Raw genomic sequence first — 8,134 nt, 5'->3', positions numbered from 1 at the left:
AGGAGCCCTGGTGGTATAGCAGTTAACAGCTCAGCTACTAACCAAAAGGTTGGCAGTTTGAATCCACCAGCCACTCATTGGGAACGCTGTGAGGCAGTTCTACACTGTCCTATGGGGTTGCTATGAGTCGGAATCAACTTGACAGCAATTGGTTTGGTTTTTGGTTTTGGTAGTCTTAGGAAGGCAGAAAGGAGGGCTGAGGACAAGCTAAAGTTTAATACAGAAATGGAGCTTTGATTCAGGCTTACATCAGTCATTGTTTAATCATGCTAAGCACCTCAGTTTTAGAGTGCCCTTACACAAGAGTTTAAGTTGGTCAACCTCCTACACTGTCACAGGTCATAGCTGTTCCCCTTTGTACTTACCAGAAATGTGGTAAAGGCATCTTTCAAAGCACAGGGGAAATATCTCCTATTATCTTAAACCCATCCAGTCATGCACTTGGTGCTCCACCTCTCTTAACTCACAGAAAACTCAGAGGGTAACCATCGGTAGGCTCTCCCTGCAGCTGGTGTCTGGGAATTCAGAGAGCTCAATATGGGCTTCAGCAAAGCAAAACTTTCTTCTGGTATTCCCTTCTGTTCTTAGAAAAGCAAAAAAATTTATAGCAACTCAAGTACTTTATACAAATACCATATGCCTTCAGCATAGTAATAAGCAGGTTTAAGACCAAACATTTATTAGATTTTATTGCACATTTATTACATTGCATCTTTTCAGGATATTCAGGCTATGGAGATTGTTGCTCACCTGGCAGAACTGCCTGCTGAAAAGCTTTTTTTTTTTTTTAATGAAAGGAATGATGGCCTTGGTGCTAAACTATGAACTCAAGGGAAGAAAACCAAGCTAATATGCTGAGAGTGCAGCAGATGGGGAAGAGAAAATTGCTGGCTCCAGACAGAAAGCTTGCAGCAATAGGTTACTCTGGAAACACCTATTTGATTCTTCCATATGTGGAAAGATCTAGAGGGTAAAAATCTATCTAGACTTTGTTTTTCTTACTATCCAGGTCTCTTTGGACAACATACTGTTTCCAGTCTCTGAGTTCTGAACCCTGGACTCCCATAGGCAGATTTAGGAGAGTGAGGGAGGAGGGCAGGTGCTCAAAGCCTCCATGGTAGATCATATTCCACCCACCATACAGATCCTGACTACAGAAGTCTCGGACCCACAATGAGTATTATCTATAGGTGCACTAACCAATGATGAAAAGCCACATCACATAATCATTACAGAACAAAACTAGCCTTCTAGGTTTTGGCCTCTTACATTCTTAGTATAAATTCCTCTTGAAATGTTTATTTCTTTCAATCTGAGGTGAAATTGTTTCCAACCTGCCTAATATTTCACAATAAAAGATTTATCCACTGTCTATTATCTTCCTGGGGCTCAGACTTTTCAAGAAGAGTTTAGGAGGCTAAGGAGGAGAAAGAAGACAGATTGGCTGAAACAGCCATGGATAAAACTGTCAGCTTTTTGCTAGTCAAAAAACAGAAAGTAGTTAAGTAGTTAACTGGCCATGAATTTTGGGTTGTGTTAAAAAAAAAAAAAAAAAATTCCATCACATAAGACTAAATCCTTGGAGGTGGCCTCTGCAAAACTATAAAATGGAAGATAGCACCTTTCCACAAGAACAATTACAGGAGGCACACATGCCCAGATGACTAGCCATGATGATGATGAATTTGAGACAGGCTGGAAAGACAGCTACTGAAAGGCCTCAAGTCAAGTGTAATGAACGTCATTATAGACATGACAATATTATACATAGAGGGAGAAGTTATGGCTACAACCTCCAAGATTTACCACCTCTGGAACTTTCCTCTCGTCCCAATAAACTTCAGAGAATAGTAGCTACTATCCAGTAACCAAAGCTTCAAGGACACTTGTGCTATTTCAGGCATTAGCACACTCCTTATCACACAGGTACTCCATGTTGATTGAGTGAATAAATTAATCTCTGTTTTATCATGTTGTCAATAATTGGGAACTCCAATGTTTCAAACAGTGTTCAGAAAAGTTTGTCATACGTAGCTTTCTTTACGTATACAATTAAAATGAAGTTAAAAGAAGTGCAACTGAACTTGAAAAAAAACTCTGTAGTACTGGAAAACTTTCAATATGAGCTGAAATTCTTTCAAATCAAAGTAGAAGTCTCAGCAAGATAATCAAGTATCCCAGGACTTTAGTCCCTGGTAGATCTATGGACCTTTTTCATAGTCAAATAAAAGCTGGTCTGTGTTCAAGGAAGGCATTTAATGATGGCAAAAGCTCTACTTCATAAAATTTGTGGTTTGTTTTTTATTATACCTCTCATTTAACTTTTAATATATAGTTTGATTTCATTTTTACTTTTTAGCAAGTCATATTTTTATTTAAATATAGAAATCTACATATTTTCTCCCTTTATACCTGAAAAATACTGGAATAATTTGTGAATAAGTTAAAAGTACATGCTTTTACAATGCTATATAATACATATAACCTGAGTATTTGCTAGAAGGTGTTTATGTCTCAGAAGAGCCATCTTCTTATCTTCATACATATGTAATTATGTACATAATTACATAATTCGAGCTCCCTTTCATAAAAATAATATGTTTCCATAAGTGACATCAACAGCATTGACAAAGCTTAATGATTATTTGAACCGGACCATCAACTTCAATATTCCAGTGGAAAGCTGTTTATACTTGCTGACTAAGTATCAAAGAATAGCACACTGATTTTCAAGTGGTCAAAAAAATCCTTTGTTTTAGTCAATCTTTAAAATAGTAAATGTTGAAAATACTTTAAGTCCATAGAAGAATATCAAATCACCCATAATCTCACTAGTAAGAGCTAACCATTGATATTAAAGATTACCTGTCTTGGATGTCTTTCGTTCGAAACTTATATATGAGTATTTGTTCCCCTATAATATTGCCAATGTCAAGTTTTATAATTTTTAAAGCTACATTCATTTGGTAGAGGACAAATATCTCATTTTAACATATATTTCACTGAGTGCCAGTGAGGGGGGACTCTTTTTATACTCATTATTGACAAGTTATATTTCTTCCCTGTGTAGTAACCTGAATAGCGCCCTCTCAAATATCTCCAAGTCCTAATCTCTGGAACTTGTGAATGCCATTTTATATGGCAAGAAGGACTTTGCAGACAGGATTAAGTTAAAGATTCTGAGATGGAGACAGTATTTTAGATTACGTGGTGCTTTAGTCAGGGTGCTCTAGAAAAACAGAAACAGTGATAGATAACTAGCTAGCTAGCTACATGGATAGAGCCAAAGAGAGAGAGATTTGCTTCAAGGTTTTAGCTCACGTGCTTGTGGAGGCTAGCAAGTCCAAAATCATAGGTCAGGTGACGAGCTGCAGCCTCCTGAAGGCTTGTGTCCCATAAACCATAGGATAAGTAACAGGAAGAATGGAGAGTAAGGCAGTTCTAGAAAGTTCTGGCAAGATGTTTATTGATGGTCTGGAGGCATAGCACACACTAGGGAAATTTCCTTGTTGTTCTTAAGGTCTTCAACTGTTTGGTTGAAGCCTACCCACATTATGGAAGGTAATCTGTGTTACTGAGGACAACCGATATAATTACATGTAAGTACTTCATAATGGAAACTAGACTAGTGTTTGACCAAAGAACAGGGCACCATAGCTTAGTTAAGTTGACACATAAGATTAACCGTCACATTTGTTGTTGTTGTTGTTAGGTATTATTGAGCCAGTTCTGACTCATAGGGATCCTGTGTATAACAGAAAAAACACTGCTCTGTCCTATGCAATCCTCACAATAGTAGGCATGTTTTAGCCCATTGTTGCAGCCACTGTGTCAGTCCAGTTCACTGAGGGTCTTCCTCTTTTTTAATGACCCTCTACTTTACCAAGCGTGATGTCCTTCTCCAGAAATTGGTCCCTTCTGATTACATGTCCGAAGTAAGCTAGACAAAGTCTTGCCATCCTCTCTTCTAAGGAGCATTCTGGTTGTACAACTCCAAGACAAATTTTTCCCTTTTTCTGACAGTCCATGATATATTCAATATTCTTTGCCAACACCATAATTCAAATGCATCAATTCTCCTCCAGTCTTCCGTTTTAATCGTCCAGCTTTCACATGCGTATGTGGCGATTGAAAATACTGTAGCTTGGGTCAGGTACACGTTAGTCATCAAATTGATATCTTTGCTTTTTAAGATTTTAAAGGTGTCTTTTGAAATAGAATGGTCCCATGTAATAAATTTTTTGATTTTTTGATTGCGTGTTCATGGACATTGATTGCTGATTCAAGTAAAATGAAACCCTTGATAACTTCAGTATTCTCTCTGTTTATCATGATGGTGCTTATTGGTTCAGTTGTGAGGATTTTTGTTTTCTCTGTGTTTAGGTATAACTCATACTGAAGGCTGTAGTCTTTTGATCTTCCTCAGAAAGTGCTTCAAGTCCTCTTTACTTTCGGTAAGCAAGATTGTGCCATCTGCATATTGAAGGTTGTTAATGAGTCCTCCAATTCTGATTCTGGGTTTTTCTACGTATAGTCCAGCTTCTCAGATTATTTGCTTACCATGTGAATTGAATTAGCATGGTGAAAAATACAACCCTGCTGCACAAGTTTCTGATATTAAACCATGCAGCACAGGCATGTTGTTATTGACATTAGCTGCCATTGAGTTGGTTCCAACTCATAGCGACCCTATCTATGTACAATAGAACAGAACACTGCCCGGTCCTGACCCATTCTCAAAATCATTTTATTCTTGAGCCCACTGTTGCAGCCACTGTGTCAGTCCAGCTGTTTGAGGGTCTTCCTCATTTTCACTGACCCTCTACTTTACCAAGAATGATGTCCTTCTCCAGGGACTGGTCCTTCCTGATAACATGTTCCAAAATATGTGAGACGAAGTTTCACCAACCTTGCTTCTAAGGGAGCATTCTGGCAGCACTTCTTCTGAGACAGATTTGTTCGTTCTTCTGGCAGTCCGAGGTGTATTCAATACTCTTAGCCAATACCATAATTCAAAGGTGTCAATCCTTCTTCAGTCTCCCTTATCCATTGTCTGGCTTTCACATATATATGAGGTGATTAAAAACACCATGGCTTGGGTCAGGTGCGTCTTAGTTCTTAAAGTGACATCTTTGTTTTTTTTTAACACTTTAAAGATCTTTTGCAGCAGATCTGCCCAAAGCAGTGCATCTTCTGATTTCTTGACTGCTGTTTCCATGGGTATTGATTTTGGATCCAAGTAAAATGAAATCCTTGACAACTTCAATCTTTTCTCTGTTTATCATGGTGTTGTTTATTGGTCCAGTTGCAAGAGACTGATACAAGCCAAGGAAAATACCCTAGAAGCTGAAAAAATATAAGGAAATTGATTCTTCCCTGAAAGCCTCCAGAATGATCAGCCCTACCAAAGCCTTGGTTTAGCTCAGTGGAACTGGGTCCAGACTTCAGAATTATAAAAATAAATTTGTGCTGTTTTAAACCACTAAGCTTGTAGTAATTTGTTACAGCAGCAGTAGGAAATTTTTTTCGCATTTCTTTTTTTCTGTTGAGACTGTCTTCCCCTCGGTCTTTTGTAAATAGCATCATTCAAGTAGCACTTACACACAGTAAACAGCATATACTTAAAGCGTGCCATATGACAATTTCATTAACTGAAGTAGAGGGATGTCTATATATCTACTGTCTTAGGCTGGATTCTGTAGAGAAGCAAAATCAATAAAAAACAAACAAAAAAAAAATTTTATTATTTTGTTTTTGTTTTTGTTTTTTAAAGCGTGTAAATATCCATATGTTGTTGTTGTTGTTAGGTGCCGCCAAGTCGCTTCCAACTCATCGTGACCCTATGCACAACAAAATGAAACACTGCCTGGCCCTGCACTATCCTCACAATTGTTGCTATGCTTAGAGCTCATTTATGCAGCTACTGTATCAATCCATCTCATTGAGGGTCTTCCTCTTTTTCGCTGACCCTCTACTTTACCAAGCATGATGCCCTTCTCCAGGGACTGATTCCTCCTGATAACATGTCCGAAGTATGTGAGATGTAGTCTCGTCATCCCTTTTCCTAAGGTGCATTCTGTTTGTACTTCTTCCAAGACAGATTTGTTCATTCTTTTGGCAGTCCATGGTATATTCAATATTCTTTGCCAACACCACAATTCAAAGGTGTCATTTCTTCTTCAGCCTTCCTTATTCATTGCCCAGTTTTCATACGCATATGAGGCAATTGAAAACAGTATGTCTGGGTCAGGTGCACCTTAGTCCTCAAGGTGACATATTCACTTTTCAACAATTTAAAGAGGTCTTTTGCCGCTAATTTGCCCAATGCAATGCATCTTGATTTCTTGACTGCTGCTTTCATGGATGTTGATTGTGGATTCAAGTAAAATTAAATCTTTGACAATCTCAATCTTTTCTCCATTCATCATGGTATCTATATAGAGATATAATAATATATAATATCATATATAAATATCTATATAGAGAGATTTATATTAACGATGTGGCTTACGAGGTTGTACAGGCTGGAACGTTCCAAGTCTGTGGGTCAGGCTGGAGGCTTCTCCTGATTCACATAGCCACAGGGGCTGACTAACCCAAGATCAGCTGGTCAGACAGCAGGGCTCTTGATCACAGGTTGTGAAGACCAACGAATCCCAAGATCAGCAGGCAAGATGGCAAGTATGCTTCTAGATCAAGTCCCAAGAACTGGAGGCCAGGCAAACAGGAGATAGCTGTAGGATCCAAGCAAGCAAAAGCTGGAAAGCCTTGCCGAAAGTCCACTTGTATTTGATGCAGTCCACAACTCCAAGGAAACTCCCTTTCAAATGATTGGCTACTCACAGCAGATCCCACCATGGAGGCGATCACATTATATCAACTCTCATCTTGGAAATGATCACATCATTTGACTGCCAAACTACATCATAACTGCCAAAACACAGGAAAGCATGGCCCAGCCAAGTTGACACACAACATTAATGATCACATCTACTATCAAACAAGTGTGATAAGATTTAGAGAATGAAATAAAAACATTGCTTTGGACATATTGTATAGCTTGATGAGAACTCCCAGTTAGTAGTGGGGTCTGAAGCCAGGAAGAAAATATAGATTTTCAAATTCTTAGCTTGTATCAATAAAAACCTTTATGTTTATCTTGTGTGCCAAGTCAGGTAAACTGATAGTATTTTACCTGGAACCCAAGCTGATTAGGTTTATAAATTTACTTCCAAGTTCTGTGGTAAAAGTTCCATGTTTGGTAATTTTTATCATGGCAGAAGAGTGGATAGTAGTGGTGTGCAGCCCTGGCCTAGATGTTCACTATAACATCAAGGAGAGAATCTAAAGGAAAGAAGAAAAGCGAACTAAGAACGGAATATTTAGAACACCAATATTTAAAGTGATTGACGGGAGAGGAAATGCAGGAGAAAAGGCAGACAAATAGGAATCAATGCAAAAGAGAATAAAAGCAAAGCCAAGGGAAAAGAATTTATTCTAGATGAAGGGAGTGGTAAAAATAACAATAAGTAGGAAGAACTCTTCATTGGATCTGAGAGGAGACCACTTAAGGTCCTAGCTATACTTTCAATTCCAGCTCTAAAGGCTAATGACTTTTGTTGGGCATTAACATTTACTGGAATTTCCATCTATCCCTGTTTCGACAGAAGCCTATCATTGGATTCCACCAAGACTTCTAAAATCAGAACAGGGAACTACAGGAAAATTAACTCCAAGTATTCAACAACTGCATTTCAAATGAATTTTTGGAATGAAACCCATTTATCAACTGAGGGTTGCCTGATGATAGTAACACTGCCTCTTCTGATTTGGAGATAATTTGAATGGTGTAGACATGGTGGATGCCATTTTTAAACAGCAATCAACAATCAATAACTATTGTGCAATAAACATGATACTGTAAGTAATAGGGAGTTAGCAAAAAAATTGGAGCTGTTTTCCCTGCCATTGAGAAGTTAACAATCCAGCTGCACAAAAGAGCTGAAATAAATGATATTTATTAAAAAAAAAAAAAAAAAAAAAAACACAGTATATTGAATAAATTTGTATAAGGTCTAAAACCAGAACCAAACCCATTGCTGGCAAGTAGATTCCAGCTCATAGCAACACTAGA

This window comes from Loxodonta africana, chromosome 14, assembly GCF_030014295.1.
Source record: "Loxodonta africana isolate mLoxAfr1 chromosome 14, mLoxAfr1.hap2, whole genome shotgun sequence".
In the NCBI taxonomy this organism is placed as follows: Eukaryota; Metazoa; Chordata; class Mammalia; order Proboscidea; family Elephantidae; genus Loxodonta; species Loxodonta africana.
The sequence above is the reverse complement of the archived record's forward strand: the minus strand, read 5'-3'. Positions refer to the sequence as shown.